The sequence below is a fragment of the Pseudorasbora parva genome, chromosome 14 (genome assembly GCF_024679245.1).
Source record: "Pseudorasbora parva isolate DD20220531a chromosome 14, ASM2467924v1, whole genome shotgun sequence".
Lineage (NCBI taxonomy): Eukaryota > Metazoa > Chordata > Actinopteri > Cypriniformes > Gobionidae > Pseudorasbora > Pseudorasbora parva.
Genome location: NC_090185.1, coordinates 44,383,241 through 44,397,290, shown reverse-complemented (window position 1 = coordinate 44,397,290; position 14,050 = coordinate 44,383,241). Strand labels below are relative to the sequence as shown.

At 38.6% G+C, this 14,050-nt stretch overlaps 1 protein-coding gene across 1 annotated transcript in view; it reads left to right on the top strand.

Moving 5' to 3' along the window:
- Positions 1-14,050, top strand: part of LOC137040655 (NLR family CARD domain-containing protein 3-like) — a 111,964-nt gene that overhangs the window by 69,073 nt on the left and 28,841 nt on the right. The gene's annotated exons all lie outside the window — the stretch shown is intronic.

The following is a 14,050-nucleotide window of genomic DNA, read 5'->3' as shown; positions in this document are numbered from 1 at the left end:
CACACTTCTGCGGACTGGTTATGGCTCCAATTATTATTCTTTTGTCTGCATTATAATTACTAACGATTCTCTATTCAAACTGTTCTATTCAAACCTCATTTCTAAATCAAACCTCTCACTTTACCCTCACTGAGACTCTATTGAATGCATTTCATCCAAATAAGCATTTCAGTAGTTTTACATTTAGAAAATGTTCATAAAAATAAAGTATTTACTCAGTGGCAGGTGCATCTAGGGCAAGCTAGCATGTTAGCTTAGCACACCAGCAAAACAACAATTTATACGATTAAAATCATGTTTTATTCAAAACTTGCTTCATATCACTTTATATTTTATATGTAGAGTGTTTTATATAACAATATGTGATCTCATAACGTATAGCTTCGGGTCAAAAAATCTGACAGAAAATATACAATGCTAAAAGCTATGTGGAATAGCATTGCATTATAAATATCATCTATTATGAAACCACCCAACATGGTATAAAGAACACAGACCAACCATATATTGCCGCGATTGTGTGTTTATTGTCTTAAAACGTGTTTATCTGCATAAAATAGCGATCTGACGATCCCAGGGAGCTGTGTGGATATGTCCATATGTCAGATACTTCCTGAATGTCACATGGTGTGTCTGTTCTTCATGTGTTCCCCATGGGGTGAATTTTCAGTAGTACAGCTTTCCAGCGCCCTCCGGCTGCCAGAATGAATTGAAAACACAGCATATCACAGCCTACTGCTCTCATAATCATTCATCCGCGGATTTTGGATAAAGATTGAATAAATAATACTTCTCTGTATAGAAATTTGACTCAAACGTGTGAGAATCTATCAATATTTCTCCACATCTGCACACTTTTGAAGTAAAAGCCCTGAGGGAAGTTGTTTTGTCGAGTGTCTTCATGACGACCAAGGAGGATTTTTTTATGAATGGGAGCAAATGACGCGCATATTACAATCAAAAGGTAGCGACGCCCAAGATCATATTCATAACTCCTGGAACATATTAACACATTACGGTCACTATAAGACTTTGAGAATAAAACAGAGGTAAAAAAATTAAACTTTAGTCTTAGATCTTTTTAATGATGTATAGTTTGTCAAGGTAATTACTTACATCTGATAGTAATTTTGAGCTAATTTAAACAAAGAGACCTTCAGTGCGTCCTCGTCCTCGTGACGGTTATCAGGTTAAGAAATAATGATCATTGTTAGTTTTATCTTAGGTCCATTAAAAAGTTATTTTGATTTTAATGTTATTAAACAGTAACTAAGAAATTAACATTACTTACAATAATTATTTATTTATAAGTATTTTTCATTGTCAGTTTGGTAATAATGAATTAACATGTCAACTAATGAAGTCGTATGTCTCATTTTTACTGAACAATAACAAAAAATAAAAAATAAATTCTAATCATTAGGGCATGTTGTAGTCCAGATTAAAACATAAAAATGTTTAAGTTTGAAAATAAATAGCTTATTAAGTCTTTAAGTATTAAGTATTTGGTGCTGTGATGAACAACATTGAGATTACAAAAAAACGAATGGCTGTTTTAAAAACTTCACTAGCGCGGTTTCTTTTGTTTGCGGGGTTTCCGGGGTAATTGCTGCATTCTGCAGTTCATCAGCGCCCTCTGCTGTCACTGAGCGGCACTTCATTAGCGCGTCTCTTTCACTCGTTCATGTGCTTCTCATTTACATCTGAGCGCGTCCCTTTGACACAGAATAGTCAAGTCAAGTCAACCTTTATTTATATAGCACATTTAAAAACAACAAAGGTTGAGCCAAAGTGCTTTACAAATGAATAAAAATATTTTAAAAAAAACAGTTAAAAACCAACAACACATAATTCTATCAACATCAACACATAATTTATAATCTATTCAAAGGCCACAGAGAACAGATATGTCTTCAAGGACGACTTAAAAATGGCTAAAGATGAAGATGACCTCACATAGAGAGGAAGACTATTCCACAATTTTGGACCCCTCACCGAAAAAGCATGGTCACCCTTAGATTTATAGCGGCAGCGAGGAACCGTCAGTAACAGTTGGTCAGAGGACCTTAGTGCTCTAGTCGGAGAGTAAGGATGTAAAAGATCACTGATTTACTTGGGAGCGAGGCCAGATAATGCTTTGTAAACAAACATAAAAAATTTGAAATACACCCTAAATTTGACCGGGAGCCAGTGTAAGTTTCTCAGTGCTGGGGTAATGTGATCCCTTTTCCTTAATCCAAGTAACAGTTTGGCTGCAGCATTCTGAACAAGTTGTAAGCGAGATAATGCATTTTGGGGCAAGCCACTGTACAGTGAATTACAATAATCTAACCTAGATGTAATAAATGAATGGATGACAATTTCCAAGTTAGAAGGGGAAAGCAAAGATTTAATTTGAGCAATTTGTCTCAGTTGGTAAACACTGCTTTTTACAATGGCACTAATCTGCTTGTTGAAAATAAGGGAGGAGTCAAAAATTACTCCAAGGTTCCTCACAGGATCTTGTATGTTCAATGCTAACGGGCCTAGTTCAATCAATCAATCAACTTTATTTATATAGCACTTTTACAATCACGATTGTGTCAAAGCAGCTTCACTGTGTCAAACAGGATAATATTGCAACAAAATTAGATTTGTCTGTACAGTCGTACTGGAGAAAAAAGTGATGTTATCAGCTTATTTTAATTTATCATATAGCGACAATGTTGGCATATCAGTATTATAGTTTATAGAATTAAATAAAACCTAATTCATACATTTTATTTGTATAATTAGTTGAATAACTTTTAATCATAATTTTAGTGTCCCCAACTGAGCAAGCCAAGCCAAAGGCGACAGTGGCAAGGAACCAAAACTCCATCAGGGCATGATGGAGAAAAATAAACCTTGGGAGAAACCAGACTCAGTCGGGGTGCCTGTTCTCCTCTGGCCTATTAACACACCATGTAAGATTATTTTTCTGGCAACCTTACAGGTCAGAAATCATATTAGATTGGAATATTCAAAATTTCAGGGTATCACGGAGTATGAATACATGAAAGATCGGAATTATTGCGCCAGAGACGGGTTTTGAGCTTGTCGTGCCGGTGAGGCAAATTCGGAGGAGACACCATTTGACACGGCTCAGCAGACACTCCAGGATGCGTTGGTCATGTCCAGGCAGGTCCACCATCCAATCCGGACAGGCCCCAGATCCGGGATAAACCTCGGGATAAACAGAGAGACTAACATTAGTGTAGATGCCACTCTTTTTATGATGTAACGAGTACATCAGGTGTTATGGGAAGTGTTCCCGGTTCCGGCTGACCTAGTTAATGCAGCCTAACAATCAGTCAATTGATTTGAATAATGAAAGTTAAAAATGTTCTATGTGTATGCCATAGTAAAGAGATGTGTTTTTAGTCTAGATTTAAACTGACAGAGTGTGTCTGCTTCCCGAACAATGCTAGGAAGACTATTCCACAGTTTAGGAGCTAAATAGGAAAAGGATCGACCTCCTGCAGTTGATTTAGATATTCTAGGTATTATCAACTGGCCAGAGTTTTGAGACCGCAATCGACGTGATGGGGTATAATGCGTTAAGAGCTCGCTTAAGTACCGGGGAGCTAAACTATTTAGTGCTTTGTGAGTAATAAGCAAGATTTTAAAATGTATTGCGATGTTTAATAGGGAGCCAGTGCAGTGTTGACAGAACTGGACTAATATGATCATACTTCCTGGTTCTAGTAAGACCTCCAGCTGCTGCATTTTGGACTAGCTGTAGTTTGTTTATTACTTCCACTTCCTGATTCGCTACTGTTCGGACGCTCTTGCTTTCTGCTCCGCGCTTTGCTCTATCGCTTCTATATTTTATCTCATAATTTTAACTTCAGCAAATCAACACAGTGCTCTAACAACAAAGCTTGACTTCAACGATAAAACTAGAAACTCTGTTGACTGGATTACTACAAAAAAGTGGAACATTTCATCTGACCAGCCTCTCGCTGCCATCAGCTTACATTCCGGAAGGGAAAACACAGCTGCCTACTATCGAAAGGATAAGAAAATGCCTCCTCTAGCTAAGGAATCCTCTTGCTGCACAAACTGCCACAGACTTTTACAAAGTATTGCAGTTCTTGAAACAAAGTTATTTGCGGAACCACCAAACCGGACGAATCACACAGCAGAGCTTCATCACGAACGCCCTCTGCACACAGCCGGTGAGTCCCATAAATTTAGTGCTGCTCAACAAATAGAGAAACAAGAAACTAATCGACACACTAATCGTTGGCACAAACAGGGGGCAAGACCCAAACACACTCGAGACATCAGATTGTCACGAGCTTCAATTATTGCTGCCGTTGCATGCTCTACCCCAGACACAAGGATTGCAAACACTAGTTTCCGACCACCATCGATACATCTCGAAAACAGATTTGAAGTATTAATGAATGTGGGTGAGGAATCCCCAAACGTGATGAATATGATCGAACACAGATTGCATCAGCCCACAGCAAACACTAATGCTAACAGGTGCTCAAGGTCGAGCAGACAGCGTCGCTCAGCTCAGAGAGCAGCCGAGCCAAGGACTCTGATAGTGGGTGACTCTACAGTCAGAAACATTCGCAGCAGAGATACAACTACATGCTGCCTTCCACAAGCAACCATTTCTGATGTAAACAGGGAAATTGAGAACATTCTGATGAAACATAAGACTGCAAATCAACTAATCATTCATGTGGGGAAGAACGATATTCAGAGAGAGCAGTCAGAACTCATGAAGTCGGACTTCAATGAACTTTTTGAAACACTTAGAAACCTGAAGTTCAGCCGTTCATCAGTGGACCACTGGCAGCAAGAGGAACAAATAGATTCTCACGGTTGCTTGGGCTTAATACATGGCTGCAAAAAACATGTAACATGAATGGAGTGAACTTCATTGATAACTTCAATCTCTTCTGGAGTCAGAGACAACTGTTTACATCAAATGGCCTCCATCCAAACAAACTTGGTGCAAGAGTGCTAAAGGACAATATTTATTTTTCCCTTCATCATCCTTCAGCTGTGTGTTTTAACCCACTCAACCTGATACAGAGTATGGATGACCACAGGACTTCATTTCAGCTCCTGAATGGACATTTGGTTGACACATCCCAAAAGGACAATGATAACACCACACAGCCACAACAATTGCTCATGGACACACTCCCAGCTGAGCCCTGCCCACAGAGCTCACTACAGACAGACTGTGAAGGATTAGAACTGCTCCAAGATTCAGCACCCAAAGATGACTTTCTTGAAAATGGACAGCAAAGCCAGGACAACATACTTCAACTTCCGATAACACCAGAGCAACAGCCCCTCTCACCGGACATGTCATTCCTCTCTCCAGCATCCCCGCATCTGGGCTTCTCAGCGAAAATGGAGGAACTGATTTTTGTTGGAACTAGACTATCACACTCAATTGCTGCGAGCCCCCAGATATCAACCAAAAAGCGTCGAGCCCCACAACCACCAAAGCCTGTGGGCCCAGCTCCCCCTCCCCCTGTGAGATTTCTTTGGTCACAACGCCAGGGCCCACACCCTCCTCCATCTGTTGTAGGTGAACCAAAAACAACTGATTCCAGCTCTCAGTGATGTGTTTTGGGTCCCCGCTATGATAACAGTACCTTTATCAAATGTTTACATAACAAGTGGGAACCCAGTGTGCCTGCCTCTTTCTCTATCTCTGTTCTGTTACGTGAAAGAAAGTCTAAGGCCTTGTCAGGCCGTTTAACAAACCAATATAATCTGCTGCCTGTTACCTGTCAAACTGAGACTAATGTGGGTGAAAAAATTAATACTGTTAAGTTAGCACTTTTAAACATCTGTTCACTTAAAAACAAATCATTCCTAGTCAGCGACTTAATAACCACAAACAACCTAGATTTTTTGCTTCTAAATGAAACGTGGTTAGAAGAAAACTGTAGTGCAACAGTCCTCAATGAAGCAGCCCCTCCTAACTTTACTTTTATGAGTGTTTGCAGAGCAGTTAGGAGAGGTGGGGGTGTTGCTGCTCTTTTTAAAGATGTCTTTCAATGTAAGCAAGTATCATTTGGTGAATATTTGTCTCTAGAATATCTGGGTATTGTGTTAAAAGGTTATCCACGCATCCTGCTTATCATTGTTTACAGGCCTCCAAAGTACTCTCCAGCCTTTATTGAGGAATTTACAGAGCTGTTATCAATAATTTCCTCAGAGTTTGACATTCATTGGGGTTTTAACATTCACATAGAGAATATTGAATCCAGTACAACAAAAGAGCTCATGACTGTTCTTAACACTTTTGATTTGACACAGCATGTAAATGGACCCACACACAATCGTGGACACACTCTAGATTTACTTATCAGTAAGGGTCTAAACATTTCATCGATTGTTATTAAGGATGTGGCACTGTCTGATCATTTCTGTATTTTCTTTGACATATCAATCTCTCCTGCCATTGAAGCTAGATCTGTCTCTGTCAAAAAGAGATCCTTAAATGAGAACACTTATGTGCTGTTTATGAAGGCTTTATCTCTAAAACCAAGCATATCTGCAGACTCTGTTGATTTTCTCCTTGACTCCTTTAACTCAAAAGTTAAGAGTGTAATTGATGATATTGCCCCTCTGAAAGTCAGGAAAAAGAGTGGCAAACAAAAGGCACCATGGAGAAACTCAACAGCAGTTCAAATAATGAAAAGACAATGCAGAAAAACTGAACGAAAGTGGCGGAAGACAAAACTTGTAGTCCATTATAACATCTATAAAGACAGCCTTCATGTTTTCAATGTTGAACTAGGCAAAGCTAGACAGACCGTCTTCTCAAATATTATAAACAAACACATAAACAACACGCACACTCTTTTTGCTACTGTAGACAGACTAACAAACCCCCCGAGTCACATTCCCAGAGAAATGCTCTCAGACAACAAATGCAGTGAGTTTGCTTCCTTCTTCTCAGAGAAAATCAATAATATCAGAAAGGCGATCAGCACATCCTCTAGTTGCTCTGGGGTCAGTAAGATCAGACCAAACCCTCGGAAAATTACTATGTCTGATTTCGAAACAATTGACGGTAAAATTTTACAAGACACAGTACAGCATCTTAAAACATCAACCTGCGCCCTTGACGCACTCCCCACTTATTTTTTCAAAAGTGTGTTTAACTGTTTGGAAGCAGATCTCTTGGAAGTGGTGAACTCCTCACTTCTCTATGGGACTTTTCCAACCGCCCTTAAAACTGCAATAGTTAAGCCTCTTCTGAAAAAGAGAAATCTAGATAACTCCATACTGAGCAACTACAGACCAATCTCAAATCTCCCCTTCATAGGCAAAATCATTGAAAAAGTTGTTTTCAATCAACTAAACAAATTCTTAAACTCAAACGGATTCTTTGACAATTTTCAATCTGGTTTCCGACCGCATCACAGCACAGAGACAGCGCTCATAAAGATTATAAATGATATTCGCTTAAATACTGATACAGGCAAAACATCAATTCTGGTTCTCCTCGATCTCAGTGCTGCATTCGACACTGTTGACCACAACATACTTCTAGACAGGCTGGAAAACTGGGTCGGGCTTTCTGGGATGGTCCTCAGATGGTTCAAGGATTGCAAGGATTAGATGTTTTGTCTCCAGGCAAGACTTAGAGAAACTGGTTCATGCTTTCATCACCAGTAGGGTGGACTATTGTAATGGCCTTCTCACCGGCCTTCCCAAAAAGACCATTAGACAGCTGCAGCTCATACAGAACGCTGCTGCCAGGATTCTGAGCAGAACCAGAAAATATGACCATATCACACCAGTCCTCAGGTCTTTACACTGGCTTCCAGTTACATCTGGGATCAATTTTAAAGTTCTACTACTTGTTTATAAATCACTCAATGACCTAGGACCTCAATACATCGCAGATATGCTGATTAAATACAAACCCAACAGATCACTCAGATCAGCAGGATCAAGTCAGTTAGAAATACCAAGAGTTCACTCAAAGCAAGGAGAGTCTGCCTTTAGCTTTTATGCCAACCGCAGCTGAACCAGCTTCCTGAACAGATCAGATGTGCTCCAACAGTAGCCACATTCAAATCCAGACTCAAAACACATCTGTTTAGCTGTGCATTTACTGAATGAGCACTGTGCCACTGTACGTCCGACTGATTGCACCTTATCTATGAATCTTTTTTTTTTAACCTGTTAAGCTGACTCCGAAATTTTGAAAAAATCGTAAGAAATGCATACTCAGACTAAAACAAATACAGTTTGTGGATCCTTTGCACTAAAAGCATAATTATGGTCTCATTTGAAAGCAGACACCTGGCAGTTTACTGTAAAGTCAAAATGATAATATTTTTCATAATCAAAAAAAGCTATAATAAGCTTCAAAGTTTTGTAAAGTTATTAGAAATGTATTTTTATGAAATATCTTTATGAAAATAAAATTGAAGTGGGCCTTGGAGAAATCTAGAAATGCACTACAGCTAAAGCCACAAGTCTGACCATGTTATATTTCAGATCTGAAGATGATATGTCTAAAACTCTGAATTTTATTAAACGTTTTACAAGATCGTTTCATGTGATTTTATTTTGAGATATCTCTAAAATATCAACTGATGTTTATTGCCATGTCTTCTCAGCTTTCATTCACTATTTTGCTTCTATTCAGAAGAATATTGTGATCAATAGTATCGAATGCAGCGCTAAGATCGAGTAACACTAATAGAGAGACACAACCACGATCAGATGATAAGAGTAAATAATTTGTAGCTCTAATTAGAGCAGTCTCAGTACTATGATACGGTCTAAATCCTGACTGGAAATCCTCATAGATAACATTTTCTAAAAAGGAACATAATTGTGAAGACACAGCCTTTTCTAGTATTTTTGATAGAAACAAGATTCGAGATTGGCCTGTAATTGACTAATTCTTTAGGATCAAGTTGTGGTTTTTTAATAAGTGGTTTAGTTATAGCCAACTTAAAAGTTTTCGGTACATATACTAATGTCAAGGATGAATTAATGATATTAAGCAGAGGATCTATGACCTCTGGAAGTATCTCTTTTAATAGCCTAGTCGGTATAGGGTCAAGCATACATGTTGTTGATTTTGATGATTTAACAAGTTTAGCCAATTCTTCTCCTCCTATAGCAGTGAATGAGTGTAATTTTTCCTCAGTGACACTACAATGCTCTGTCTGAAGTGGTAATGTAGTAGACGACTGCATGGTTATAATTTCGTTCCTAATATTATCAATCTTACTAGTAAAGAAGTTCATAAAGTCATTACTGCTGTGTTGTTTACAAACGTCAGAAGTTGAAGCTTTATTTTTTGATAATTTAGCCACTGTATCGAATAAATACTTAGGGTTGTGTTTGTTTTCTTCTAAAAGAGTTGAGAAATAAGCAGATCTAGCAGTTTTTATGGCCTTTCTATATGCAATCATGCTCTCTTTCCACAAATTGCGAAAAACCTCCAGTTTTGTTTTCTACCAGCTGCGCTCCATTTTTCTGGCTGCTGTTTTAAGGGCCCGAATGTGCTCGTTGTACAACGGCATTGGATTATTTGCTTTAATCTTCTTTAAGCGCCGGGGAGCAACTATGTCTAAAGTGCTAGTAAAGAGAGAGTCAATAGTTTCTGTTGTAGCATCAAGTTCCTCTTGGCTATCTGTAATGCTGAGGAGATGGAACTGATGAGGAAGATTATGTACAAAGCAATCTTTAGTCGCAACGGTTATCGTCCTGCCATATTTGAAGCGAGGGGATGGCTTTGCAGCCTTAGGTAAATTAAGTATACTTGCTATTAGGTAATGATCTGAGATGTCATCGCTCTGCTGCAGAATTTTAACAGTATCAATATTTATTCCATGTGACATTATTAGATCTAAAGTATGATTAAGGCAATGAGTGGGTCCCGATACGTGTTGTCTAACTCCAATAGAGTTTAGAATGTCTCTAAATGCCAATTCCAATGCGTCTTTTTCATTGTCTACGTGGATATTAAAATCACAAACAATTAGTACTTTATCTACAGCTAATACTAACTCTGATACAAAGCCAGCCAATTATTTGATAAAGTCTGTATTGTGCCCTGGTGGCCTGTATACAGTAGCCAACACAAATGTCAAACGGGATTTATCATTTACACTACACAGCGTTACATAAAGCACCAAAACTTCAAAGGAATTATATTTGAAACTAGACTTCTGAGTAATACTGAAAATATTATTATAAATTACAGCAACACCTCCCCCTTTACCTTTCAGACGTGGCTCATGTTTGTAACTATAATCTCGGGGGGTGCACTCATTTAAAGTAATGTAATCGTCAGGTTTTAGCCAGGTTTCTGTCAAACACAGCACATCTAAGTTATGATCTATAATCATATCATTGACAATAAGCGTTTTTGGAGAAAGGGATCAAATATTCAGCAACCCAAGCTTTATCAATTGTTCATCTGAATTATATCTGTTCTTTATTTGTTGGACATCAATTAAATTTTTACTGTTGAATGGTTTTGATGTTTTTTTGTATTTACTAATTCGGGGAACAGACACAGTCTCTATGTGATAATATCTAGGTGAAAGAGTCTCTATGTGCTGGGATTTAGCTGACTTTGGTGACGTGAGACAGCTAGCAGACGGTTGGTTTAGCCAGTTTGTCTGCTTCCTGACCTGGGCCCCAGTGAGTCAAGGCTTAGCTCTAAGACTATGTGCCGAATTACTAGAGAGAAGAGCAGCACCAGCTCAGGAGGGATGAATGCAGTCTATCTTCAACAGGTCAGGTCTCCTCCAAAAACTTTTCCAATTGTCTATGAACCGTGTGTTATTTTGCAGACACCACTTAGACAACCAGCCATTGAGTGATGATAATCTACTAACTATTTCATCACTCCTTTTAGCAGGGAGGGGGCCAGAGAAAAATATGGCCTTTGACATCGTACTTGCGAGTTTACACACCTCTTTAATGTTAATTTCGGTGATCTCCGACTGGCAAAGTCGAACATCATTAGATGTCAGGCTCTCTGGCTCCCGGTAAACATGTGACTATGGTGGCTGGTGTCTCTATTTTCACGTTCCATGTAATAGAATCGCCAATAACTAGGGCACTTTCAACAGGATCCTCAGTGGGTGCGTCACTGAGTGGGGAGAACCTGTTTGATGTTCTAATCGGAACGGAAGAGCGGTTTTTTGATCCGCGACTATGCTTTCTCATCGTCACCCAGCCCTGCTGCGCGGGCTCAGCCGGAACCAAACAACGAGTGTTCACTAAGCTAGTCGCATCCAAAGCAGTAGCTAAAGCTGTTACATTCTCACTACTCTCACATAAAGCTTGGATGCGTGTCTCTAAATCTGAAATCTTCTCCGTCAGCCTGATTAATTCCTTACATTTATCACATGTGAAGCCCTGTTTGCCAACGGAGATAGATATGCTAAACATGTAGCATGCAGTGCAAGTGACAATGACAGGAGAAGAAGACATGGCTTACCGTATTTGTTGATGAATCCAAAACTTACCACAGTTGTCTGATGGAGTCTTTTTAATAATCCAACTCACCACAGTTGTCTAAAGAACTCAGAAAACCGGAGACCCGGATGCCAGGATGGAAAGCTACCAGGCTAGCGAAAAGCTAACGTGTGGTAGTGATTTAGATTAAAAGCTAGTAATGTCAAATTTAAATTGATAGGCTATATTAAACACTATATGGTGATGAGTAAGTTATATTTAGCAGTGTAAATAACAAAGAAAATATATCAAATAGAGATTCAAACAGCTATACAGAGCTACAAACACTGAGGCAGGCAGACAGACAGGAGCAATCGATCAGGAACAATCAATCAGTCTGGACTAGTTCGACGACTAGTCCAGGTTGACTGGACAAGGAGGATCCAAGAATCAGGACTTCTGTTTTGCTCTCATTTAATTGTGAAAAGGCTTTTGCCAGCGACCGTTTTATATCTTTAAAGCAATTTAATGCATTGTTAGATGCACGGTTCTTGTCTATACTCACGGGAAAATAAAATTGGGATTCGTTGGCATAGCAGTGATAGGATATACTATACTTCTGAAAGATGGAACTCAGGGGAAGCATGTACAATGAAAATAACAGGGGTCCCAAAATTGACCCCTGAGGGACACCACATTTTAACTGAGACGAAGCAGAAGAGAAATTGGCCATGTTCACAGAGAAAGTCCTTTCTTTTAAATAGGAAGAAAACCACTGAAGGGTTGTCCCATGAATGCCCACCATGCATTCTAAACGTTTCAGAAGAATATCATGATAAATTGTATCAAACGTAGCACTGAGATATAACAACTAGGACCACTGGCGAAACTGAATCCATCGATAATAAGATATCGTTTGTGACCCTAAGTAATGCAGATTCAGTGCTGTGCAAACATCTGAAACCAGACTGAAATGTATCCAAAATATTAAATGCATTTAAATAGGAGTAGAGCTGAGAGTAGATGACTCTCTCCAAAATCTTTGACATGGAGACGACAAAGTCTTTCACTTTGGCAACTTGGAGATCGGTCTGTAATTATCATGTATTGCCGGATCCAGATAAGCTTTCTTCCTAAGGGGATATATAATTGCATCCTTAAATGCAATGTAACGATGTAACGAGTTTGAAATTAGTCAGAGAACTGGTAACTGGAGTAGTTTGAGGTTGATCAAATGGAACAGGTATAATTCCACATTTGATTTGCTCAATTTTATGAGTAAAAGATGGTAGAAATAATTCACAGTTCTCTTTTGAAGCTTCCAGAACAATGTTTCCTGTTGGATTTAAAACCAAATTAATTGTCTTAAACAAAAATTTCGGTCTATTTGCATTTTCAGAGATCAATGTAGAAAAATAGTTGGCTTTTGCATCCTTAACAGCTCTCTTATAAGTTGTCAAACATTCTTTTAGGATGCCATAAGAGACTTGAAGCTTATCTCGTTTCCATTTTTGCTCAGCTATTCTGCACTCTGGCCTGAGAGCGTGAGTTTCATCATTTAACCAAGGCTGAGAGACACTCTTAATCCTCCTGAACTTAAATGGAGCAACATTATCAAGTGTGAATGTACAAGACTCAATAAAAGCTTCTACCAAAGATTCTGTATCAAGCCCAATTGATACATCATTCGAAAAATGCATTTGATAGAATTCTGAGAAATGATTGACAGTAGATGAGTGGATAGACCTTAATTTACATGAAGGCTGAACGTATGTAGGGCGGGGACAGGTAAACACGGACTCAAATATTAATGAATAATGGTCAGAAATTCCCGAAATCTAGAATCTCCAAATTAAACACAGAGAAATCATATGAAAATACAAGGTCTAAAGTGTGACCCTTGTTGTGAGTAGGATCAGTAACATATTGCACAAGGCTTAATGACTCTATACAGCGGTGTTGAGCATTTATACGGTTGATGGGCAACGTATTCTTAAGTGCATTATAAAAAAACGTAATAATTGTTAATAAATTATTATTTACAATATTTTGATGTGCCCAAGATAACAATATCATGCATATTCATTATCGTGATATATTGCATTACCGAAAATCGGCACATGTCTAGTTCACACTACATTTATGAAGATGATATAACTCTACAGAATAAAGAGTTTGTTTTCATCTCTCTCATTGTAGGTTAATAGGCTGTAATCTGACAGATGAAGGTTGTTCTGCTGTGACTTCAGCTCTGAAATCAAACCCATCACACCTGAGAGAGCTGGAGCTGAACGGGAATAAACTAGGAGACTCTGGAGTAAAGCCCTTATGTGACATACTGAAGGATTCACACTGTAAACTGGAGAGATTGAGGTGAAGAACACATTCAGGAATCAAAATTCTTAAATCACTTAAACTTTTAAAAATGTTACCAAAACAGTTTAAATCAGTATCTTATGGAGATTCTTCCGGTCTGGCCTTGTGATGGCAGCACAATAAGAGAGCTCCTCACTTGAGAAGTTAAAACTTGCCCCAGACATCGATTCAGAATAACATATGGGTTGTTAATGTACGAAAATTCGTTCTTGTAACTAAACAGAGATTC